Raw genomic sequence first — 26,647 nt, 5'->3', positions numbered from 1 at the left:
CTAGGGGAAAACTATATTATGCTTACCCTGGGTCTCTAGGAGGGGAATTGGTGCTAAATTAACTATAGTCCAGTATAGAATGTGAAACTAATCTGAATGAATGTTAATAGCTCTACACTGCCTGAGATTTATGAAGACTTGTAGTAGTCTTGGATGTGCAGAGAAAAAAAAGGCAAGATACAAGTAATGTGATTTAATTAGGTTTCAATGTATTGATTTAACTCATCAGGGAATAATCCAGCAATAGCTTGTTCAATGCAGGTTATGGTTCCTTTCTTAATTGTTCCCCATGGTAGAGGTCTGCCATCAGACCTCTCCCTCCACAGCTGGTACATAAACATTTGCTGGCACCCTCTTCCCATTTTAAATGTGGAGGGGGGGGGGGGTTAAAGGACTAGGGAGAGGGTTTCCTTACTGTGCCAGACAATTAAAGTCCTGGCCCTGTTTTCCCACCTCTTCAGATTATGTGTTTTTTCTCTAAATCCAGTTCTTGTTTATCAAGGAACCAGAGCTATTTCAGATAGAGTTTTTTTGCATTGGACATGTGCTATAAATATCTAAGCTGTTTCTCACCTGCTTTATTTGGGTTCTCAGACAATTAATAACACCCTCCCTAACAATAGCCAAAATTCTATCTGCTACTAGTGGAATAGCAGTCTCCAAGTAACTCGGGTGCCAATTATCAAAATGTAAATGCTAATTATTGATCCTCCCCATTCCCAGTGACTTGTTCTGAGGCAGCAGTAGTGAGGCACGAGGGGGCTTCCACAGCTGTGCACACCCCGGGGTGAGCATGGGGGGTAAGTGCCCCCCAGATTTGTGAGCAGGGCAGAGGTGGGCTGCCTGCTGTGCTATGCACCCCGCTGCCACTGCAGCTGCCTCTGGAGCCGTGTGGGACACCATGTGCCTGCGGCCACTAGGCAGGCAGAGGACACAGTACAGCCAGTGCATGGCGGGCACATGCAATCATACAAGGCTTGTGAGGCACTGGCAGTGGGTCACAGAGCCCAGTGGGCAGCCTGCCTCCACCCAACATGCAAATCATGGAAGCATGTACTCCACATGGCTCCCCAGGGTGTGCACAATGGTGGGGACCTCCCCCCTGCACCCATCAATGAGCTGCCTGGGCTCTGACTATCCCACTACCCACCCCAGTGCCCCATTCACCCCAGTCCCACTCCCTTCCTCACTGTGAGGGCCTTGATCTGCCCCTCCTCCCTTCCCCCCAACACACTTACCTGCTGGGTGCTGCTCCACATGTGGTGCTGTGCTCCTGGCCATGTTCAACAGGCTGTGTGCAGCAGCCTGCTGCTGGGCTCTGGGTGTGTCTAGCCCCTTCCCCCAGCCTTTTGCATACCACTTGAAGGCATGTGCATAACACTGGTGGTACACATACCACAGTTTGAGAATCACTGTTCTAGAGGTTTAGCTCCATCGAAGTAGGCTTCTCGTCACTGGCTCTCAATACCAATTCTTAAATCCCACCAATCCCATATTCTGACTGACTTGAAGAAGTGCCTGTGCCCAACAGGGACCACTTTCTGTTTTCTTTTACTTCATAATCCTTCCCCTTCTCTTGACGTCATTCTGGCAGTTAGTCTTAGACACTAGGATGAGAAAGTTTCCCATCTTCAATGAGCACTGCTTCAGTAATGGAAACTCCAGACATAATTCATTCAAATAACTTTCAGGCCTTCAAGGATATCCCATTGCACTGATTGAGGGATTATTCTACACTCAATAAAACCTTCATCTATTAATGTGTCCTTAATAATAAATTGAGTATAGGGATAATCAGGAGGAAACTGACTATCAAGTGCAAAAATTACATCCCAAGGGTATCACCTGGGATGTGAAATTGATGTGTGTTTGCAATTTAAATTGTGCTTGCATGCTCCAAACCTATAAACACTCCTATGAAGCCACTCTGGAATTGTCCCCAGCATCTGCTCTCAAGCATACTGGAGGCCATGGCTCTGCAGAGAAGGCTCTTGGAGGCCATGGCTCTCCAAAGCTGCCAGAGAAGGATGCCTGAGAATAACTTTTCTTATCAGTAGCAAACTTCACTATTAATATAAGAGCAAAATCAGACTTCTTAAGCTGTTCATAATTCATGACTTGCCATTTATTCCTATATGAACAGATCTGTTTTGTATTGTTTTGTTGGTTTTTTTTTACTTATAAATAGAAAACAAGTTTTGGGTCTTGGGAAAACCTCTTGTCCCCTCCAGCAGGCTACCCTTGACAGTGTGTGCATGAAGAGAAAAAAAATCTCCCCATTTTGAAATAATCCAATGTTCTTTCCTAAGAGACAGAGTTCTCATTCTGTCTTGCCATCTTGTGCATCTTAAGTCAGAGTCCCTTGACTCCATGGTCATCAACTGAAAAGAACTTTATTGTAGGCCGTATATCTGCTTTATATATCCTGGAGCTTTTCCTAACCTCGGGTAGGACTTGGATATAATGTTGTGTTCTTTAATAGCCACAGTGTCTTTTCTGATCTTTGGGTGATTTCCAACCAGTCCTCACTGGATCCTGCTGGTCACAAGAAATCATTTAAGATTCTATGTCTGAATATAAGTATGGCATGTCCCTCTTCTGCCTTTGTGCCACTACTAATCTGAGCATAAGAGAGAATTCAGGTTGGAGGAGCCCAGCCTCAGTACCCTTCCCCAGTGCTCAGGGACCTTATCTGAAATCAGTTTAGCTTCCCTTCCTTTCACCCTACTACCTCTTAAAGTACAGAATCCATAAAGGAGCTAATATCCTTTTTCTCTCAGTCTAGTCAGTGGCTTATACCTTTGAGGTTGCTGTGAGATACATTTTTTTTTTCTCTATCCACCCAGATTCATAAAAAATAGAGTGTTGAAAATGATAATCACCTTTCAAATTTGTAAGATAATAAGCATATCCATTTTTAGGTTTTTTAAGGAGTTTGGACTGTAAACATTCCCTTTGCAAGACCAGTGAGCCATTGTAATAAAGTTTTGCTGTCAAAAATATTCAAAAGCAAATGAATAGTTTTCCTTCTAAAATATGTTGTTATGCCTTGTTGATGATTTTATTTTATTTTGGTTGATTAGCCAGAGATCCTATGAGCTGAAAACCAACACTGTGGAAATTAGTTTTATTCAATATTTATAGTATACAAACTTAAATATTTTAAATCAGGTAAAAGAATCCTGAATGTGACAGGCAGTGATTTTTATAATGGTTAAAAAAATCCCACTCAAATCTAGGAAAAGTCTCCATTTTCTTCTATTGGAAAGGATTGCAGTGGCCCTTTTTTGAGATTACCATCTCTCCAATAACAACGTCTGAACATGTCTTCTTCAATGCACAATCAGCTGAGAAAGTTAAAGGATATGCTCTAGAGACAGCTTTCTTTTTAAAGAAAAACTTGTAATTATAATAAGGGGTTGACCTGTATAAACAGCATTTTGTCCCTACTCCCATAACCAGGCCATTACACACACAAGTGGTTTTGTAACACTAGGGATGTATTTACATAAGATGTGGTAATGCACATTAACCTAATTTACTGCACATTATGCAAGCACATCTACACGTGCACACCCTTTACTGAGCATTAAAAATGTCCAATAGTGACTATATGATGATCCCTGAAAATGCAGATATCAAAATTAAGCACAATTAGTTAATGAACAGCAATGTACATGTGGACAAGGCCTGGCACTAACTTTAGTGCTGGGTCTACCCAGCCTCTAGGGGGCTGGACTGAGCCCAGGCCCAGGGCTCCTGTCTGGCCGTCTCTCCTGCTTCAGGGCTGGACTGCTTTCTGGCAGCCCCTAGCTACAGGGTATAAAAGACTTGAGCCCTTTTGTGCCTTGGGGCCCACACAAGCAGAGGGAGCCTGTTCTGTGTCCAGGACCCCAACAGGCCTTGCGTACCCCCCTGAACAGGCCACAGGCTGCTTTTTCCTTGCCTGTCCCCTCTGAAGAGCTGCTGCTTTGCCACAGGTGAGCATTGCAAAAGGCTGCAGATTAATGCACCCATTGCCCAGCCCTGCAATCCCCCAGGGCGGTGGGCTGGCTGTCTCTGGCAGCTGGACAGAAACAGGTCCCTGCTCCTGCTGGCCCTCAGCAGTGTCTCTTTGCAGGTGCTGTGGTGAATTGCTTCTGCTGCTCAGCTTCCACTACCTGGCTGTGCCCCTCTGCTGAGTGACGCTAAGCACTGTCCAAGGCCAGCCATATAGAGACAACTGAACAGAGGACCAGAGCGCTGGCACAGGATGAGAATGTTATCCTCACCATTCTCCCCATTAAGCCTCAGACCCACCCCTGTGTGCATGCCCATGCTGACTGCCCAGGTCCCCAACTGGTCCCAGAAGGAGGTTGGTGACCTGGTCCTCTGGGGCCATGCAGATGTGCAGAGGCAGTTTGTACTGGGTGGGTGCTAAAACACCAACTTTTATGAGGCCCTGTTGGGTGGCATGTGAGAGTGAGGGCGCTCCCAGTCAGTATGGCAGTCTGGCAATGCCACATTAAGGTCAAGGCCTTGTGAGTACAGTGGATGGTCATGGCCAACTACAGTTATCCATCCAGTCATGATCATGAGACCATGGTCTTTATGTGGGAGCTGACCCATATTTTGGCACTGTGGGACCCAAGCTTCATCCCTACAAGTGCCAGCAGCATGGGAGGCCTGGCCAAGCACTCACCCCATCTGACCCCTCTGGTGACACATCAGCAGAGAAGGGGCTCTTGGGCCTTCAGTGCCCCAACCCATCCTCCCCCTTGGATGGTTCATCCACTGGCAGCTTGGGGAGCCCTGTCCAGTGGATGCTTGCCCTCAGTGCAGCCCCAGACCCCACTATGAAGAGCAGCCAGCAATTTACCACTGTCCACCAGCAGCACCAGATCCTTCATGGAGGGGGTCTTGACCAGGCGCCAGCGTACCATACACCATGAGCTGCAGATACTGGGTACAGCTAGATGCCATCAGTGATGGGGTGGTCCATGCTGAGTCACCAATAACACCAGCCCCAGACATGGTAAATCCCACATTGGAGGAGGGTTCTTCAAGTCCCCAACCCTGCCCCTGTCCCTGGTCCCAGCTCCTGTTCCTGACCCTGGCCCATGACACCATTCCCTGCCCCTGGCCTGCCTGCACTCCCTTGGCCCCATGCCCCCCGCCCCCAGCATGCATAGAGGTGACACACAGTTCAGAATTTTATTCAGCAGCCTGTGTCCCCACAGCTGGGCAGGGCTTCTCACACACTAAGGAAGACATTGATGCCATTAGTGATGTTCTCCTCAGCAGCAGTGGGCTGAGATGAGTACAGCAACAGGTAGCCCTCCAGGAAGCAGAAGAGGTGGTGGGGCAACCCAGGCTTGCCCCCTGTGCCATTGTAGGTCAGGGTCCCAAACCAGGAGCACAGATGTGGCTGGAGCACCAGGAGGATCAGCAGCACCACAGCATGGTAACTTGGGCACCCCTCAGCTTTCACAAACAGCTCATCATGCACTGCCTGGGACACATGTAGGAGGGACATACTTGGGGCACAGTGGTGGTGTAGCAGGAAGGCTGTCCCTGGGGCATCTCTCTGGAGAGGACCTCAGTGGGGAGGGAAGGGGTGCAACCAACCCCTCACCTGAGTTGTCTGGGAACCCCATGCACCCTGAGCCTGGGCACTGTGGGCTGGGAGGAAGCATGGCAGAGTAATTGGCCTACAGGGAGAAAGGAGTGGAGTGGGGTTTGGAGCCATAGCATCAGGTGCTGCAAGCAGCCTGGCCTGCCCCACCCTGGGAAGTGGGTCGGGGAGGAAGACTACCTGCAGACTGTACTCAGTCAGCCACCATCACCCATGGAACAAGGAGGGAAGGGGGGTTTGGGTGGCAGCTGCCTAGACCTGGGAACCTGTGCACAGCCAACCTGGGCAGGCAGGTTCTGTGCAGGGAAGGGGATGGCCAGGGATAAAAGTTTCTAAGATGGCTGCCAAGTGCTGGCAACTGGCTCTGGCTTCAACATGGCTGTCAAGTGCTGGCAGCCATGTGGCTGGAGACTGGAGCTCCCCTCAGTGGCCCTAGGGGCACATGACAGGGCAGGAGGGACTTGGCACTAGATTTAGTGCCAAGTCTCTGCATATGCAGACACCTGCCCAAAATCGCATATTACGTATTAGCTTAATGCACAATAAATTCAGTTGCACTTAAATGCACATATAAACATGCCCTAGGAGGATCTTCATGACTGTCTTTTTATTGTTGTTGTTTCCCTTACACAAAATATTTAACCAGCAACCAGCCAATGGTGTTGAAGTTTTCTTCAGTTGCTTTTATTGTGGTCTAAGCATACTTGCCCAACTGTATAAATCTAACACTAATTCTCAAGATAAGTGTTTAGTAGGTGGATGAATCTCTATTACTTAAGATGATTCCTGAGAATTTTAATGGGGGAGGGGGGGTGTAATAAATGTAATGATTTATAATATTATTTTAATGTAATAAATGTAACATTTTCCAGCTCTCTGAACCAAATTTAGAGGCAAGGTCTTCTCAAAGAAATCAGATACAAATATATTAAATTTTATTAGGCTAAAAACTGTGTTTACCTCCTTAGTTTTTACTCTTTTTCAGACATATTCTATTGATCTCTATGATATATTTTTTCTATATTCCTTTCATTCCTGAGTACCTAAGTATCTTCAAGTGTCTATAAAATTGACAAGGAACATTTTTGGTGAAAACTGGTGAAAATAATCAGTTAACGTCTCTGCAATATCTTTATTTTTGGATCCTTTCTAGTAATTCACTATGCCCATAATCTTTCACTCTTCCTCCTTTCCATAATAAAAAAAGCCTAGCTACTATCATTTTAAATTATGTAGCAAATTAGAGAATGGTCCATAAAGGTTAATTCTGTCCATACTTGTGGGGTGCAAACATGATCTGAGAACAAAGAACTGAAATCATACCTGACATCAGATTTTATGAAAATGCTAACTTCATGTTCCATTGCAACCAGGGAAGAATTTTCTCTGAGCAAAGCCGAGGGAAAATATATAAAACCAGCCACTTCTCTTAAGTGGTATTTGTGACTTTCTTTGCTTAGGGAGACATATGTGAATGATTTTTTTTTCCCTCCAGGAATGTTTACAAAAACAAATATATTGTAAATATAGTGAGTCAGCATTTGCAAAATTGTTCAAATTAAGTCCTCTAATTTTTAGTGCTTTTTTTGTATCTTGCTATAAATGGTGTAAAAAGAAGGGTTTAGATTGTTATATCAAAGAAGTTAATATTAGAAAAGAGGTATAGTATAAATCATGAAAAGAAGCACAGGAACAGAAACAAAAGGTTTAGCCTCATGATGCTTATTGGCTGGAAAGCATTTGAGGCTGAAAAAACATGCTGCTGTTCTAGGCACATTTGAATGTATAGTTCACTCATTTTTAATTTTCCTAGTTAATGGGCTCATTGGGAAGCTGTAATTCATTAGGTTTTTTGAACCTTACATATAAACACATTTCTATATTGGTACCGGAACCCAGGTGCCACTTGCATGCAATTCACCTCTCCACAAGTAATTGTACTGCCAAGCATCTGTCCTAGGAGAAAAAAGTAAAATAGCCACTCTGTGACTTTTCCTTTAAAGCTGTTAATCTTTGAGATATGTGAGGACAAGTACCAAATAAATGAAAATCGAAGGAATCCTGTGACTTAGTAAACCAGCTATGAGGTTTTCCATGTTATTTTTGTTAAACAAAGGCTACACTCCCTCTGTTGTTCCTTCAGGGTTTTAGGATTAAGTTAGATGTGAGCCACCAAATGGTACCAGTGAGTTTCACAAACAAGAACACTTTTGTAGACACTTTGACTTACTGACTCTCAACCAGGCTGCTATTTGCCATTGCACCCTGGGATGCCTTGATATCGTTTTAAGGCTGTTTCAGGGTACTGCTCAATATTAGCACTATTAAGTGGACAAACCCCTACTACATAGGAGTCACAGGATAAACCCAAAGGTTTCACAAAATATCAAGACTGATCTGGAGCCTCTTGGGGTCTTTCTGAATTCATTGGAAAACAATAATCGCTCTATTGGTTTTTTTTGGGGGGGGGTTCTGTTGTAAAAAATAAATGAAAGCTAAGAGATGGTATTTTCCAAGGGGTGCCTTGAGTGTGACAAGGTTAAGAACCACTGCATTAACTAATCCCTCTATTATGATTCAAGAACAAAGTAAATCTGAAGGGCAACTTAGGGGGAATGCATAGAAATTACAGAAAGGTAGGGCAATGACTAGATATATCACAGAGATACAACAGGAGCATACACAAAGGACCCCAAGAAGAGTGGGATTTTAATTACCCTCTCAATGTGGAATAGCTTCTTTTTTTTTTTTCCTTCAGTTAAGTTCTTCTTGAGTCTTATCAGTGTCTAAAGAGAATCTGACTCCTTGACATATATATTTGGCTAATTGACTGATGCTGACATTATGCCTATCTAAAATAATTCTGTATGGCTTTAAATTTCCATGCTGTACATTGCAAAATAGTTTGATTGGTTTTACAAATAGCATGAAAAATAGAGTAATGCACTTTTTTTCAAAGTCTTTGGTTAGGATGCTGTCCTGTACTATTGTTATCAGAAGGTTGTGCAATCAGTGTGAAGTGTGGTGGTTCCAGCACAGGGTGGCAAAGGAGTTGGGAGTCCAAAAAGAGTGGTCGTTCCTGAAGGAGACAATCCTCCAAGCCCAAAGGGTGGCAATCCCAAGATGGATCAAAGAGGGCAAGAGTGCTCAAAAGCCCCCATGGCTCACCAAAAGTATCCAGGAATGTCTCAAAGCTAAGAAGGAGGCATACACCCAATGGAAGGGAGGGGCCATCACCAGAGAGGACTATACCTCCATTGCTCAGGATTGTAGAGGGACTGTTAGGAAGGCCAAGGCAGAGATGGAACTGAGACTAACAACCTGGATCAAGGATAACAAGAAATTATTTTTTAAATACATAGGGGGTAAAAAGAAGGTTCTGGGTAACATGGGGCCTCTGCAGGACATGCTTGGAAATCTAGTGGTCTTACCAGATGACAAAGCTAACCTATTTAACAATTTCTTTCCCTCCATTTTTCTGAGCAGGGACCAGGTCATCCCCTCCCACTGGGATCCCCAATGTTCCTTGGGGAGGCACAGCCAGGCCCAGGGTCAGAGAGGACCTAGTCAGGGAACTTCTGGTGGGACTGGACGTGTTCAAATCAGCAGGTCCTCACAATCTCCACCCCAGAGTGCTGAGGGAATTAGCAGCAGTCATTGTGGGACCCCTGGAACAGCTTTATGAGCACTTGTGGTGCTCTGGTGAGGTGCCAGAGGACTGGAAAAGGGCCAGTGTGGTCCCCATTTTCAAAAAAGGGAGGAAGGAGGGCCCAGAAAATTATAAGCCTGTTAGTCTTACCTCAGTCCTGCTGAACCTCTTTGAGAAAATTATCCAGGTGCACATCTGTGAGGGGCAAGCAGGTGAGTGTATGCTTTGGGGCAACCAACATCAGGTCATTAGAGGCAGGTCCTGCCAGACCAACCTGGTGGCCTTCTATGACCAGGTCACAAAATCCTTGGACACAGGTATTGCAGCGGACATAGTCTTTCTGGACTTTAGGAAGGCCTTTGACACTGTCTCTCACCCCATTCTCATAAAAAAAAAAAAAAAAAGGAGATTGTGGTGTCGATGCCAAAAACAGTCAGACGGGTCACCAATTGGCTGGAGGGCTGCACCCAGAGAGTCATGGCAGATGGGTCATTTTTGACCTGGAGAGATGTGGGCAGTAAGGTCTCCCAGGGCTCAGTCCTCGGGCCCGCACTTTTCAACATCTTCATCAGTGACTTGGACGAGGGGGTGAAAAGCACCCCGTTCAAATTCACAGATGACACTAAGATGTGGGGAGAAGTGGGCACACTAGAATGGAGGGACAGGCTGCAACTGGATCTGGACAGGTTACAGGGGTGGGTGGATGAGAATAAGATAGGATTCAATACTGACAAATGCAGGGTACTGCACCTAGGGAGAAAGAACCAACAGCATACCTACAGGCTGCAGAACTCCCTTCTCATCAGCACAGAGGTGGAAAGGGATCTTGGAGTCATTACAGACTCCAAGATGAACATGGGCCGCCAATGTGGGGATGCAGTCAGGAAGGCTAACCACATCTTGTCATGCATCCACAGATGCATCACGAGCAGGTCCAAGGAGGTGATCCTCCATGTCTATATGACATTGGTCAGGCCACAGTTGGAGTACTGTGTCCAGTTCTGGGCACCGCACTTTAGGAGGGATGTGGACAACATGGAGAGGGTCCAGAGGAGGGCCACCCACATGATTGGGGGCAGCAGGGCAGGCCCCACGAGGAGAGGCTATGGGACCTGAACCTGTTCAGCCTCCACAAGAGAAGGCTGAGAGGGGATCTGGTGGACTTCTATAAACTGGCCAAGGGAGAACAGCAGGCAAAGGGAGAGTCCTTGTTCCCCCGAGCAGTACTGGGAGTAACAAGGAATAATGGCCATAAGTTGACAGAGAGTAGATTCAGGCTAGATATCAGGAGGCACTACTTCACAGTCAGGGCGGCTACGATCTGGAACCAACTTGCAAGGGAAGTGGTGCTTTCTTCTACCCTGGGGGTCTTCAAAAGAAGGCTAGATAGACATCTTGCTGGGGTCGTTTGACCCCAGCATTCTTTCCTACCCATAGCAGGGGGTCAGACTTGATGATTTGCTCAGGTCCCTTCCAACCCTACCAACTATGAAATTATGAAACTATAGAAGGAGCAATAGCTCTACTCTTCTCTATCCCCACCTTTCTGAGCTGCAGTATTTCATCTGCCCAGAAGTAATAAGGTCAGTGCTCTGTGTAGGGACGAAAGTGGTTAGAAATTCCAGTTGTAGGCTTTCACCCATTTCTTTGTTAGTTAATTATGCTTTGAACAAGGCCAACAGCTCAGTTTTCTTGTAGTTACTGCTTCTTCCACTGAAATGTAAATAAATAAGAAAAGACAGGCTGACAAATTCTAATAGTCTATACAGAAATATCCACTGGGATGGGGTTAGGCAAAGTAGCATGAACATTTGTATCCTTCATGAACTCCTCTCTGTGCAAGCAGGCTGTCATAAGAGAGAATGACAGGGAGCATAACTCTAGAAATGTATCAATAAGAAAAAAATAATAGTATCTGACCATAAAGACAAGTTTCCCCTGGGAGGAGTTGGCTGTGTGTTGGGATATTAAGTTTTTCCCTGTAGCTATTTGGGAGCTTAAAGTTATGGAAACACTGTCCATTTTCTGCTTTCCACCACTAAGCTAGTCTTTCACCTGAGAAGAACATTTCAGAGAAACTACACAAACCTAAACCTTTTCTCTCACTACCTCAAACTGCTGCTACAGGAGAATACACTCTAGTCTTATGAGGATACTCCACATTGACCCCATTTGAGCAAAACACCTTAGGATTGTGGGCCACGATTCCCGGATAGTGCTTGGGAAATGGCCGCAGTTGCGTGTCGAGTGGGGCACTGGGTAGTGACACCAACCCAGACACGCTTGGGGATGCCAGGTGTAAGAGAGAGGGAGAAAAAGCGCGCTACTGAGACAAATGGTATGTGAGGAAAATTTATAAGTTTACTTACAAGCCAACCAGATGATTAACGAGTTGAAGTATCTTGATGAATACAGGAACTAATTACAAGGACTATTTACAGTAGCAGGTGGATACAGACGATGTGGTGCGGGTAAAAAAATAAACAAATGATGAATAGCGGCGAGTGACAAGTAAGGTGTAGTCGTGATACAAGTATGATGCCTAGTTGGGCAACACACAGGGTGTTCTGGATTGTGTGTGGTCTAACTATAAGCTATAGCAGCCTATGCTAGAAATCTAGCTAGAAGTCTAGGGGTCTGTCCAGACGGCAAGACAGGTGATCAGGCTGTCTTTTTGATCTGATCCCAAGGACCGGAGTCCAGGAGTGTCTGGGGACCCTATGCCGAGGCGCGCAGTCCCCTTTATAGACTCCCTAGCCAATCAGGGTCCCCCCCCCCCTTGATGGAACACTCTGGAGGCCTCAGCATGCTGGTCCGGCCAGTCACGCTCTAGGGGTAACTCCTGACTGGTTAGGCTATAAGCGATCACGCACTGTCCGCATGATGGTGCATATTAAGGTCACATTCCTTTGCCACTGCGTCACCGAATGTCACTCACAGGTAGCCATGTCACTTAATGCCTCAAACAACAATCTGGTGTAGTCACATCACCTCTGGACATGCCCCCTTGACTACTGCCAGATTGTTATATGATTGAACATGGATACATCGTTAATTTATCTAATACTGGTCATAGACGCACACTTAAAGTCCTCGTCTTTGGAAGGATTAGGTATTTGAGTGTAAACTAAGGCTGATAGTGTTATGACTTTCTTTTTGATTGAATCAACGACACAACATCCTACGCAAACACACAATAAACAACTGAATAGAGGTATTAACAGGGTTAATAATGGGGCGAGTATGCACATTGCTAACGAGGAAAAACTCCAAACAAAACTGGAAAAAAGGTCCGCGAGCCAACCACTACTTACTTTCGCTATGGCATTAGCACCTTTAGCGGCCTTTTTAATTAACTCCAGTTGAGCCGTTAGTGGTATTGTCACATTAGGAATTGAAATACAGCAATACTCATCAGATAAATTTAGATATTTGCATACTCCTCCATTATGAAGTAACATAGCATCTAGGGCAAGTCGATTTTGCATAGTCATCTTTGAGGTTTCTTGTAACTGCTTGTTTCGCAGGAATAGAGCTTCATTGGTGGCGTTGAAGCCTATTTCTACCTCCTCTGCTAATTTTACAATGGCCTCCCGGGCTCTCATGATTCCTACATACCAAAGGAACAACCCTTCCATTACCCATTCAAAATGTTTGCCTACTTGTTGGCTATAGGTCATTCTGGACCAAGTGGTGGTGGAGCGTTTTCCCCTGGCCTCAGTGTGCGCGAACCAGGGAGTGGATGGGTTGGAAGTGTTTGTGGCAGGAGGTGGGCAGAGTTCCACACTGGCAATAAAGCAAGCCCCATCAAAGTGAGCAGGTAGAGCAGTATATAGTACACCATTGTTGCATGCCCACATGAGTCCTCGGGGTGCATTGGTTGGCAGCCCCTTTCTACGACACCAAAGGGCCTGGATTCTAGGTGTGCAGTAGGGGTGTGTTAGGTTGTGGCTTTCTAAATACCGCACTCCCTCTTTTCTCAATGGGAAGAAAGCACCTAGCAGCTGATGTTTCTCGTCAAAAATAGTGAGATTTACCCCTCTGCTTACATTCCACCCTCCCTCTGGCATGGGAGTGTTATTAAGGAAAAGGAACCATGAAGGCTGGAGACTATGGGCTTGCCATGGTAGGAATTGTACTTGATCTTCATTGGTGCCCCACTTCCGAGCCCCCCAGGGGATACGATGACAATCAATTGGCTCTACTTTGTTACTCCCTAGTCCCCAACTCCTAGAGTTTAGGCTAGAGATGTTTTTCTCTGTTATTTGACCTGATGGCCAGTAGTACGCCATCATTTTACTCCCGCTTATGTGTGTATAGTTGGGAAAAGACACTACTTGGTAACCTGGGCAAGGTATGGGACCATTGACTCTACAAATAGAGCTTCCACACAATGGTCCTCGTACCTCAGAAAACCATTTTGTGATATTAAGGGGAGTAACATACACCTCTAGAACACTGTCCTCGATTGCTGCGGGCTTCGGGATGCAAGCGGTTACCCCCTCTGGATGAGGGCCGGTGGCATTCGCCCCTATTTCAATCATCCGGAGCACAGAGTTCCGATGTAGTGGGTCCTCCTCAGTGCTCGCCTCTGGTGTTGCTTGAGTTAGGAGCAGGAACAGGTGGATGGTGGTGAAAGTCGTCACCATCCTTGCACTATTGGCGACCCCAGGTAGGCTACTAGACAACAAGCTGGGGATGACTTGCCCGTTAAAATAGATGCGCATCTGAAAATAAAACATCACCTAATTAGTATAAATGTATATATAGACAATGTTATGCCCAATTATCAATCGGGAAAACCTCCCCCTAACTCCTTCGGCTCAACCGATTATGGTGGGCCAGGAGGATGCGTGGCGGTGTGGCTGCTGTTAGGGAAATAAAGTAAGTATTAGGATAACTTCCTATTTTTTCAACTGTCCCAGGAAGAGGCGTCGGTCGCGTTGTTACGGCCATGGGTACTGCTAGCCATACCCTTTCTTTTTCATTGTAGCAAGGTTTCCAAGTAGGTGTTGTAACCGCTGGTCTTTCCTTCCATAAACCTTTGACTTTGTTTAGTGAGATTAGGACTTCATCATTGAATTTGATCCAATTTTTATAACTACCATTGCCCCGTAGGCATAGGCTCTCCATATAGAGGCCAATATGTCTCTCAACTACCCCGTTGGATTGGGGATGGTATTGTAAATGGTGATACCAATTGATGTTATATGTGGCCGCAAATTGCTCAATAACTTTAGAGGTGAAAGGCAGCCCTCCATCCGAATGTATTTCAGCTGGCACTTGCCAATGAGCACGTGCATTTATTAAACTTTCTTGGACCTTTACTGCAGTTGTTTTTCTGATCGGGAGGACAAGGAGCTGTCTTGTTCCTAGGTCTACTATAGCTAAGCCCTTGTTAGGTATTTTCGCCTCTGGTAGGGGGTCTAATATATCAATCTGCCAGGTTTTTCCCGATGAAAAGTACTTGGTGTTGAAAGCTCCATATTTGTGTCTATTTTGTCTTGGTTTTCTTTAGCGCAGGTGGGGCATGTCTGCACTATTTCTTGCCAACGTTTTATATTAGGCCCCTTCTCCGCATCTAACTGCCATCGGATTCGGGCTCTGGCAGCACTGGGATGCCCCCAGAATTCATGAAGCCACTTTAAGAATAATTGGTCATCCACTGTACCTTGACTATTCTTATTACTTATTTGGATTGATTGGACCGCTTCTGTACATTTCGATAATACTCCTTGTGCAAGAGCTTGATCAATGACCTGATGTGCTGGGTCTGTGTCCCCCCGGTGTGACCGGGTGTGTTTTATCAGTGGTAATGTCTCGAGGTGTAGCAGGGTTTCTCTGATGTCCTCCCAGATTTGTAGATGCTCTTTAGCCCTAGCGGTTTTAGTCATGATTCTACAGATGTACTCGGAATCAATTCGCGGTCCCCTGATACTCTTGGTGGATCTTGCCAGGGTTTAATGATATTAAGAGTGACCCTCCCGGTGCAATCAGAGTTCCTGTATATGGAGCTAAGTGTTCTACCAATTGGGTAGCCAACACGGCCTTCGCTAGGCACCCATATCTATGCTGATGCTCTTGCAGGGTGCGGTGGCCCATGTACACTGGGTGTTGGGTCTCAGTGTTTCTAGCAGTGGCCCAAATGTGTTCTTCTGTGAACCCTACATAGACGTTTAGAAGAGTATTTTCTGATGGTACCATCAGGCGAGTGTTAGTCACCTCAGTTAGTACTGATTCTAGAGCCCTCTGGTCATAATTTGTCCATGGCTTTCGATTCCTAGGCTTTTTCCAGAGCTGTTGTTGAATACGCTGTACCACTTTAGGGTGTGGAGGTGCTACATAATTTCAGAGCCAATTTAGATGTCCCAACAGGGCTTGAAAATCAGCTTCGGTCTTTGGTCATTTTGCAGATGTAGGCATAACGTTATGTGTAGGACCCAAACGGTACTGACCTTCGAAATGAGTTCCCAGGAACGTGAAGCTGTTAGCTGGTTCGTTCGTGGACTTCTCATCGTTTATCTTCCAACCTTCTATCCACAGATAGGCCCTTAGGTTCGTGGCTGCTTGGTGTACAGCTCCTCGGTGATGTCCCATTATCGCTACGTCGTCTACATAGGTCCAGATGTTGATTTCTTGTGTGCCTCCATAGATATTTCTGAAAGATTGGATGCTATTATTCATCATAGCAGTTGCAAGAGCTGGGGAGTTTTGGTACCCTTGTGGGCATACATTCCATCCGTATATCTTGCCACCGACACACACATTTAATATTCCTTGGTCGTCTATCATTGGGACTGAATAAAACATATCTTTTAAATCTAATGTTACTGCCCACCATTCACCCCCTGCCTGGGCCTTTGTAATGCCTTGCATGATTTCTGTGATCGTATGATTTGCAGGCATTTGCAGTAAGGTGCATCGGCGGTTGGCCTGCCGGTAATCAACCACTAGCCGGGCCTCTGATGGCCTCCCCGGCTTTGGTATGCCCCACCCGGGTGAGAGGTAAGTGGAAGATTTCACCTCTGTTATACAGCCATGGTGTTGAAGGCTTTGTAGCAGATTTTCAATGGATGCCCGTAGATGCTCTTTTGTCGCTATTGGCTTGTATCACCACGACGTCGGGTTCTTAACAATTGGTCGGTGCTCTCCGTCTCCAGGATTTCTAATGGTAGGGCTGAGATAAGATGTTGTTGTAGTTACAAAGATTTAATTCCAGGGATCCCTAAAATATTCATGCCCCCTAGGGTCCCGGATAGGGTCTTGCCATTGACTTTAAACCTTATCACAGGGGTACTGGCCACCTCATGGAGCCCCTGTACGAATATTATTCTTGACTTTTTTATGATAGACTTCGGGTTTAATAACATTAACTTGTGTGCCGGTGTCTAGTAAAAAGCGCGCAGACATTTCCTCTCGACTACTTAGTTTCTGTATAGTTAAAGTTATATACGGGCACTCGTCACTACTAAAGCAGCCGCCGGTGCCCTCCTCAACGGCCACTACTCGTTTTTTTGTTGGGTCCTCTTGTCTGGGTCCAAATTTTTGTATTTGAATCCCATATGGGTAGCTAGTTCCTTTTGGCCTTGATCTCCTATTCTTTGTAGTTGTATCGGTGTGAGGCCACTATTTTTAAGCAGGAACCCAAATCTAGCCTTTTCTTCCGGGGTTCTCTCCTTCCACTGAACGTTGGGAGACAGCTTTAGAGATGACCTAGGGGATTGGTGTTTCTTTCCCTCCCCCTCTGCTACTTGTATGATTGGACTAGCCATGGCCGCTTCCACTTTGCTGGTCCTTGTAAGGTCTGGTAATTCCGTAAGGATGTTCCCTATGGGGCTCCTTATCAAAGTGTGTAGCGTTACCTTTAGCAAGGGGGGTTGGTCTCCCCCGTATAGTTCTCCGCAGGCTTTCACCGCATCCGCCTCCACGGGAGCTCTGCCTGGTTCCCTGCACCAACGGTGCGGCCAGTACTCTCATCGCTGTTGCTCATCTAGCATCACTGGCCATACCTCTGTGTTCCATATTAGGTAACTCATGCCAGCTATGGAATAAAGCAACTGTAACGGCATCGGATGAGATGGTGGGTTTGCATGCCACTTGTGAATTTGTGCTAAAAGGGTCGGGACTACTACTGCACTTATTGGTATCGGCCATACCCAGTTGTTAGCAATTTGGGTTTGGTCCGTGCATGTTCCCCTGCTCCAGATGGGATGTCTCATCAGAGTAATGGCCTCCTCCATGTCGAGTAATTCGCCTCCATGATTTAATACGAGGCGCCCCACCCACATTACTGGGGTCACCTCTGGGCTGATTTTTGTCTCCCTGATTAAATCTTGCATCTCCCCCCTTGTCCGGGTCTGGTAGACTGCAACCGTCCGGGTTACCTCACCCTCCACTGTTGTTTTGACTGTGGCGATTGGATTTACTTGGAAGGTGGGGGTACTCGCGGTGTCGGCCTTCTGGGGAAGACTTGGAGTATACTGAGGGGATTTTGTATGGTGGTGGTGAGGGAGGTGGCGCTAGAGAGTCAGTGATTGATCCCTTTATTAACACCGTAGGGGGTGCCAAAGCATTATTCCCTACATTTCCCGGTGAGACGGTAGGGGGCGCTAGGGGGCCGGTGTTCTCCTCCCCTCCTGGGGTGATGTCACTTACCCCTCCCATCTTGTGAGCTGCGCCTTCCTTACCCGCAACGTCCGTTAGGTTTTTTCACGCCTTTTCTTCGCCAACCGTATTTTTCTCCTCAGCATCGCCGCCATTTTGAGACTTTAACCTTGCAAGTTTTGCATTCTTGTCGGCGACATCTTGGGCCAAGGCCTCGATGTCACCGACTTGGTTCACTGCAAGTCTTAAGAGCTCAGTTATTGTTCTAAACATTATATTGATAACTTTTCCTTTTTTCCATTTTTCTCCTCCACATTTCCACCAGGAGGACTCTCGCTCCTTTTCCTCTAATTGTTCCCTGAACTCCGTTAGGATTTCACTCTCTCTACTCTCCTCACGGAGAGTGGGGCAATTGAATCTGTCCGACGGTGTGGCATAGCTGCTACTCTGTTTTACATATTTGATGCATCACCCGTATTCTCGTCTGGGGTTTTTATCTTTGTTGTCGGTGATTTCTTTTGATGTTATAAAAGGAATTACGTCTTGTGCTTTATCATAAGGTCGATACCTCACTGCTGGGCTTGACATTAGGCAGGCAAATGCGGCCGGAGTTAGGTTCTCCATGGCCCATTCCTTCTCGCCCTTGGAGTTTGCAGCGGCAATTACAGAAAAGTACCCTTTAATTGGGCCCATTACGGCTCGGTGGTACCGGGCATGATCTTGCAAATCAGTGGTACTCTCAACCAGGGGCCATTGACAGCCCCTCCAGGGGCAGTTTAACGACACATAATCAACCCTGTCCTCCTCACTTTTTGGGGGTCTTAAATTTTGGGCATTATTCCTCTCTCACCCCTTCGGCAATCCCATCCTCATCGCCATGTGGGCCACGATTCCCAGATAGTGCTTGGGAGATGGCCACAGTTGCGTGTCGAGTGGGGCATTGGGTAGTGACACCAACCCAGACACGCTTGGGGATGCCAGGTGTAAGAGAGAGGGAGAAAGAGCGCGCTACTGAGACAAATGGTATGTGAGGAAAGTTTATAAGTTTACTTACAAGCCAACCAGATGATTAACGAGTTGAAGTAACTTGATGAATACAGGAACTAATTACAAGGACTATTTACAGTAGCAGGTGGACACAGACGACGTGATGCAGGTAGAAAAATGAACAAATGATGAGTAGCGGCGAGTGACAAGTAAGGTGTAGTCGTGATACAAGTATGATGCCTAGTTGGGCAACACACAGGACATTCCGGATTGTGTGTGGTCTAACTATAAGCTATAGCAGCCTATGCTAGAAATCTAGCTAGAAGCCTAGGGGTCTGTCCAGACGGCAAGACAGGTGATCAGGCTGTCTTTTTGATCTGATCCCAAGGACCGGAGTCCGGGAGTGTCTGGGGACCCTATGCCGAGGCGCGCAGTCCCCTTTATAGACTCCCTAGCCAATCAGGGTCCCCCCCCACCTTGATGGAACACTCTGGAGGCCTCAGCATGCTGGTCCGGCCAGTCACGCTCTAGGGTAACTCCTGACTGGTTAGGCTATAAGCGACCACGCACTGTCCGCATGATGGTGCATATTAAGGTCACATTCCTCCGGCACTGCGTCACCGAATGTCACTCACAGGTAGCCATGTCACTTAACGCCTCAAACAACAAGCTGGTGGAGTCACATCACCTCCGGACAAGGATATGTTTAATTGTAAACACTTCCATAGTTCCATTGACTTCAAAATTCACAGTTATAATGTGGCATGTGCTTAAGTATCATGCTGAATCAGGGCCTCAAAAGATATTTAAATTCCTCAGAAGCCTAGCTAGCAGGAAGCACTGAAAACATCAATAAATGGCAGTAGATCAGATTATAGCTTAACACTGCATTACACAGTGAAATATTTCTTTAAGTGAACTTGGCCTTCAAAATACATGAAATAAAGGAAATTTATGTTAAATGGAGAAAAATTGCACACGGTTAAATTCACATTGGGAAGTTGCCCTGTCAGACATGTATTTCTTGGGCAAAATGGGTATATCCTTATTGAGACTAATGTTTAAAATATTACCCACTAATGTGGTTTCATTGCTCATGCAGAATCCAATTTCTATTTATTCTGCACTGAGGTTACAAGAGGCGTCTATTTACTGAAGCCAGTTCAATAACTGAATGCAGAAATGTGTATATTTACATTTATTCACAGTAATCTATCATTTAGCTGCTTGTACTGCACAGAGTTCTGTTATTGAAATATATTGCTTTTTCTCTATATAATTTTCTTCTGTCTTGCTGCAATGTAGGTTTTCTATTAAATTTCTTGCATGAGCCCTCTCCACTTACATAACCACTTCCCTTCTAAGTGTACTCAGTGTTAAGTCTCAGAAGACTCTCCTTTATAAACATCTGATGAAAGGATGTAGTTTTCCCATTTCCTTTTAAAAATCCATACGCAGGAGGGATGCTTTTTCTTCACGCAAATAGCTGGTACTGCTGATTTTAGGAATAGAAAAAAAAATCTATAAAAAGTACTTTGAAATGAAGGAGTTTTTGTTCACTCAGGGCAAGGCTAGGACTGCTCCCCTGCATGGGTACAGAGGAGATAGAGACTGGTCATGTCTTCACCATACTTGGATGTCCACATAAGAAACAAGCCTGAACACTGTTGAACAGATCATTCCTTCTCGATCATCTCTGAGGACCCAAATTTCCCAAAGGCAGTGAGTGAGATGTAGACATGCTTATATCTTCTTCTGGCAGGCTCTAGATAGGCTTCAAACTTGAATCATCCCCAGATAATGCCTGGAATTTATCTCCAGATTCAAGTGAACTCATATTCTCTCAGCATCCCAGGGTGCTTTGCACCTCCCTTGAGACCTGCCCCTCACACTGTCGCAGGCTAGCTTTGGCCCAAGCTGTCTGCTCCAGCTGAGCAGGGAAGCATGTTCTAGCAACCCCTGGCTTCTAGCCTGAGTCATTGCAGGCATGTGGCTGCATTTCTGGAATCAAAAGCGAATGCTGTTCACTTGCTTATTAGTTCAGTCTATGCAGGATTAGACTATCCTGAGAAGATGTAAACAATTCAGTCTTGGGCTTTTTGACTGTCTGTACTTAGCTTAGGAGAGGCAGCTTCCCTGAAGTCACTGATAATATAGTCTACAGCAGTGTCTACAGCACTATTTAAATTTAGAAATGTAGTAATGTAAAAATGTATCTCCATTATTTTGCAGATGAAGTAGGGTATCTATTGGAGTTAATATAAATCAGCAGTTATTCCTTAAAAAAAAAAATGTATAAATGTTTATATTATCCTTATGAAAACAATGGTACAGTTTTCACATACAAATGTGCACATAAAATGCATTGTATGACCTTTGTTCTTTCATTTAAGAAAATACTCATGATAGTTTACCATTCCCAAGCACATTTACTCCAGAAATTAACAAATTCTTGCAGTTGCCCAAGTATGAAATGTTACATTAACTTTTGTTCTTGTGAAGGGGATTACAAGACAATCCATGTAAAGAGGGAACAAAGGAGAAGCAACTTGAATCAGAATTCAATCCTAAAACTATAATAAAAAATAGCTAAGTCCTGCAGGTTTGGAGGGTTGTTTTGATTGGTTTTTTGTTTGGCTTTTTGGTATTATTAGAAGCTCTTGTATTGATTTCATGCAGAGCTAAAATAGAAATAGAAATTCCTCATGTAATCTTGTTTTAATTCTTTTGAACCTGTTCTTAATCTTTCCCGATTGCTGTGGAATCATCTTGTTGCTTCCCTATCTCATCCTACAGGTCTCTGCAACTTAACAGAAAAACACACACTGCCTCACATATACATAGAACCAAAGAAAATTTTCCAGGAGTCATTGCAAGAAGTTGAGCAGTATATTATAGTCCTCAAATGAGCTTCAAAGATTGTTCCCACATGCCACAGAACACGTATCAACTTATTCCATGACAGCTTCTCTAAGGGCCTTGTTATACATTGTACTTTAAGCTGCTCACAAGTTGATCAGTGTTAGTACTAGCTCGATTTCGAAGCAGTCATACCTTAAACCTAAAAACCATCTCTGACAGGCCCTCATCTGCATAGCTGTGATTGTCACTACAGGGCTGGCGAGCCAAGATAGGCTTCTATCTCTGCTATACATGGAGGTGGGTGAGAGATTGGTTGGGGGTGGAGGACACATGAAGCTGGGAAACAGAGAAATAATGGGTTGGGGGTAGGTAATGAAATAGGCAGTGGAAAGGAAATAGGAGTGGGGGAAGTGTGGTAAAATAAAATAAGTCAGCCAATGAAGATTAAAATAAAAAGAAGTAAAATAAAAAAAAAGAAATAAAGAGGAAGCAAATTAAAGACAGTCTCATGTTTTAATAAATTTGGATTTGGGATTGGGATGTGATGGGTGCTGGTTATGCTTCCTGGGGTAGATGGGAGTGGTGAGGGAAAGTGTTTCTGAGGGTGCTACTGCCCCTGCCCCAGGAAGGAAGCCGCAGCTCATAGAGACCTGATCCAGACCACAATTTTATTCCATCTGCACCCTCTCTATCCTACGCCTGAACCCATCCATGCCCCGTGACCTGGCTAGCTGGCATGTGCTCATCAGGCTTTTTGCACAGGGTTGCACCCCTAAAGATGAGAATATCATACCTCCAGGATTGGGAGGAGGTGTGACCTTGGTGCCAGAACTTCCCCCTGAGCAGTAGTAGATTCACAGATGGCTGGAAGGAACCTCAGAAGATCATTGAGTCCAGCCCCAGGGGTAGGAAGTCAGCAGGGATCATAGGATCCTAGCAAGGTAAATATCTAAATGTCTCTTGAAGGCATTCAAGGTAGGTGCTTGAACCACCTCCGGCAGCAGTCTATTCCAAACCTTGGGGGCTCGGATAGTAAAGAAGTTTTTCCTTATATCTAGCCTGAAATGGTCTTAGAGAAGTTTGTGACCATTCAATCTTGTCATCCCTTGGGGCACTCTGGTGAACAGATGTTCCCCCAGATCCTGATAAGCACCCCTGATAAACTTATAGGTGGCCACCAGATAGCCCCTCAGCCTACGCTTTTTCAGGCTGAAGAGTCCCATGGCTCTCAGCCTCTCATCATAAGGTCTGTATTCCTAACCTCTGATCATGCATGTGGCTCTCCTCTGCACTCTCTCAAGCTTCTCTATATCCTTTTTGAATTGTGGAGCCCAAAACTGGATGCACTACTCCAGCTGCAGCCTCACCAAAGCTGAGTGCAATGGGAGAATGACATCCTGGGATTTACTGGAGAAGCATCTATGGATGCAGGCCAGCATTTTGCTCTCTTTACTAGCCACAGCATCTCATTGAAGGCTTATGTTCATCTTGTGGTCAATCATGACTCCCAAATCCCTTTCGTCCGTAGTGCTAACTAGCATAGCATTGTCAAGCCTATAAACATGCTGCAGTGCTCAATCATGACTCCCAAATCCCTTTCATCCGTAGTGCTAACTAGCATAGCACTGTCAAGCCTATAAACATGCTGCAGGTTTTTCCTCCCAAGGTGGAGAACCTTATATTTGTCAGTGTCAAGCACCATCAGGTTCTCATCTGCCCAATTCCTGAGCCTGTCAAGGTCTGTCTGGATCACCCTTCTGTCCTAGTGTTCAGGGGGTGGAATGTTTGTCCACAGAGTTGACAAACAGAGTGGAGGGATCTGGTGGCCATTTACAAACTAGTTAGGGGGGACCAGCAGGCATTGGGAGAGTCCCTGTTTCCCCGAGCACTACCAGGAGTGACAAGAAATAATGGTCACAAGCTAGTAGAAACAGGCTAGGTATCAGGAGGCACTACACTGTCAGGGCAGCTAGGATCTGGAACCAACTTCCAAGAGAAGTGGTGCTGGCTCCTACCCTGGGGGTCTTTGAAAGGATGAACACCTTGCTGGGGTCATTTGATCCCAGTACTCTTTCCTGCCATGGCAGGGGGTTGGACTTGATGATCTGCTCAGGTCCCTTCCAACCCTACCAACTATGAAACTATGGGGGTGGACACTGCACACTGAGATGCTGGAGGACTGCAACTTGGGTGCATTAAAGAAACACAAACTTGGTAATACCAATTAGAGATAAACCTACCCTAGAGTGGCATAATTTTAAGTCACCTAAAATGAGCTTAAAACTAGTTGTAGGTGTTAATGTGTGGACAATCCAGGGGTTAAGTGCTCCAGGAGCAATCTAAGATTAATATAAGTCTTTGGGTTGGAATGACCTCTGCAGCTCTTGCAATGATTCCCAAATGCCATCAGTAAGGACCTCCCAGCCCCTTTCTCTGCCATAATGAACCATTTTAAAGGACAATTTAGGGACCCTTTAGGGAGCTAGATTATACATACTGAATGTGGTACATTCACCTCCTCTGCAGTAGAACTCCAGCAATTTTTATATTTCACCTGCCACATCCAAGCAGAGTGGTACAGGGTTTGCTAGTAAATGAAAAGATGATCTAATTGTTTATTTCAGGGCAGAGGCAGAGCAAAGCAGACTCAAAGATATTTTAGCTTTTTAGAACCAAGTAAATAAATAAATATGCTCCGCCCCCCCCCCCCCCAGGCTATTTAATTCACCAAACTTTAAAAAATATATATTCTTTCCAGTATTTTAATGCGAAATGGATCCTTTTCCAATGTCTCTCAGATTAACATAATTTAGGGGTAAATGCATTGAAATAATGGAGTCAGCTGGCATAAGATAAGAATCAGAACCCCACAAGTCTTTACATTAAAGTGGCAGTATTTCAAAGCACCATGTAATATGTTTAAATTTTATCTTAGCAAAAGGCAAAACATGCTAATAACCACAAAATGAAAATCCAGAATATAATTAATATAATTTCTTTAAAATGTTTCTGTTTCTGTCACTGACATTTTGATCTCTTTTAGCAAATTGTTTTGTTGTTAATAAAATTATCATGAAAATTTCAGAGAAGTGGAAATTTTACTGTCACAAATTGCCAGTGCAGTAATGAACTGTCAGGCTGTTCTTAACGTGTTCCCATTTGACTTTCCTTTAGCTATTAAATTAACTAATCACTTTCTTGCATTATGGATTTCAAGCTTGGAGTATGCGTTGATTAAAGATCAGTGTGCATGCTAGCTGGTCACCTGTTTCATAATTACAGCTCTAGGGTTTCTTAGTTGAATGAACATTGAGTCTGCTTCTGAATACAGGAAACTCTTGATTTTTCCTCACAGGAATATGCTGAAGGGTTGCACTGATACCCAGGGCTAGATGCATTTTGCTGCTGGCTAGAGTGCTTGTATAAAGATGAGGTGCTGCATTAGGAAGGGACAAACTCTATATGTAGAGTTTCATATCTGTACTCTAGGTTTACTCATGAAGCATAACTTGCACTATTGCTATGGCTATTTCATGAAATGTGTGGCCAGTGATTAAAAAAACCCTTTATTTGTTTTGGGTTTTTTTAACCATCTGTCTGTCCTTGTGCTGCTGTCCCTGTTTACATAATTCCAAATAGAAGTTGCCCACCTACCCACCTAGTATCATGTCTGTTCCTAATTGCTGTGATAGATACATCACCTCTAGGTCAGCCTGCTTTCAGGACAACTCCATGAAGGGCAGAGATATACAAGACTTTTCCTTCTTAAATTTCAGTTCTTTAAGTGCCTGTCCACCTATATTCAACCTCTTTTCCTCACAGAATCTTTTATGCAGAATCTTTTATGTAACTGTTTCTGTAAGGGTCATACATGTCTTGTGTTTCCCTTACAGCTTGCAGCCATGGGCATAAACGTAGAAGCAGACATGATCAGATATCAGTTCCTTTTCACCCTTGTTACCTCTAAAAAGTAATCTCTGCTTTGCCCTTGTGCCTTCTGTGTGAAGTTCTTCCTCAGATTTATTTTTTTAGATGGTAGATTCCACAAGTAATCCAGTTAGCAAAAAAGAAAAAAAGAGAAAAAAAAAAATCACCACAAAGAAAACCATCAAGTCCAAAACTGGCTTTTCAAGACATCCGCTCTCCAAAATTGGTGGATTCAATATCACTAGAATTCAAATTCCATCTCTCTGCAAGGCAGATATTCCGATAAATAAGGAGCACTCTATGTGGATAAGTGGGGTTTTTTTCTATGTCATCATTTTTCAAAGGATCTTAAAAGTGAAAATATGCTACTTGACATCCTTCTTGACATGTTCAGTTCCTCAGATGCATATGAGGAATATTTATTTATTTATTTATTTATTTACATGTGTGCACACACACACACACAGATGCGTACCTTTTTTCCGTTACAAGCTTTGTCAAGTTTGCATATTTTATAAACTGGACCTTCATATCCTGACATTTCAGTTTGACTGACAGCTTAATCGTGCATTGATTGTATTTACAACACACTTTCTTCTTATGTCGTTTATTTTTTAAATGGTAAGATAACAATTGAAATTGTTTTCAATATAATTTGAACTGGTGTCTAAAAGTTGAATAAAAACTTCACATCTTATAAACATTCTTTCTAGGCCTTTAAACAAATGTCTGAAGTGTTAGTTTCTTGTCAATCACTCTCACCTTGCCATTTACTATTGAAATAAATGTTCCAAAGTTCACCAGCTTTTCTTTAATGTCTAGTGGTAATTGTATTTTATAGGGTTTCAAGTGGATTTCCAGAAGCTTTGGAGAGTCAATTAAAATCTGTGGCATTACCTACATGGAGTCCTGTCTCATGTGTCAGCAACAAGATGCGGTATGCAGGTAGTGAAGCTGTGATTTGTTCCAAGCAATCATGACTCCATTTCACATTTCAGCTGGGA

This window comes from Alligator mississippiensis, chromosome 5 (assembly GCF_030867095.1).
Source record: "Alligator mississippiensis isolate rAllMis1 chromosome 5, rAllMis1, whole genome shotgun sequence".
Taxonomy (NCBI): domain Eukaryota; kingdom Metazoa; phylum Chordata; order Crocodylia; family Alligatoridae; genus Alligator; species Alligator mississippiensis.
Note: the sequence above shows the minus strand (reverse complement) of the source record.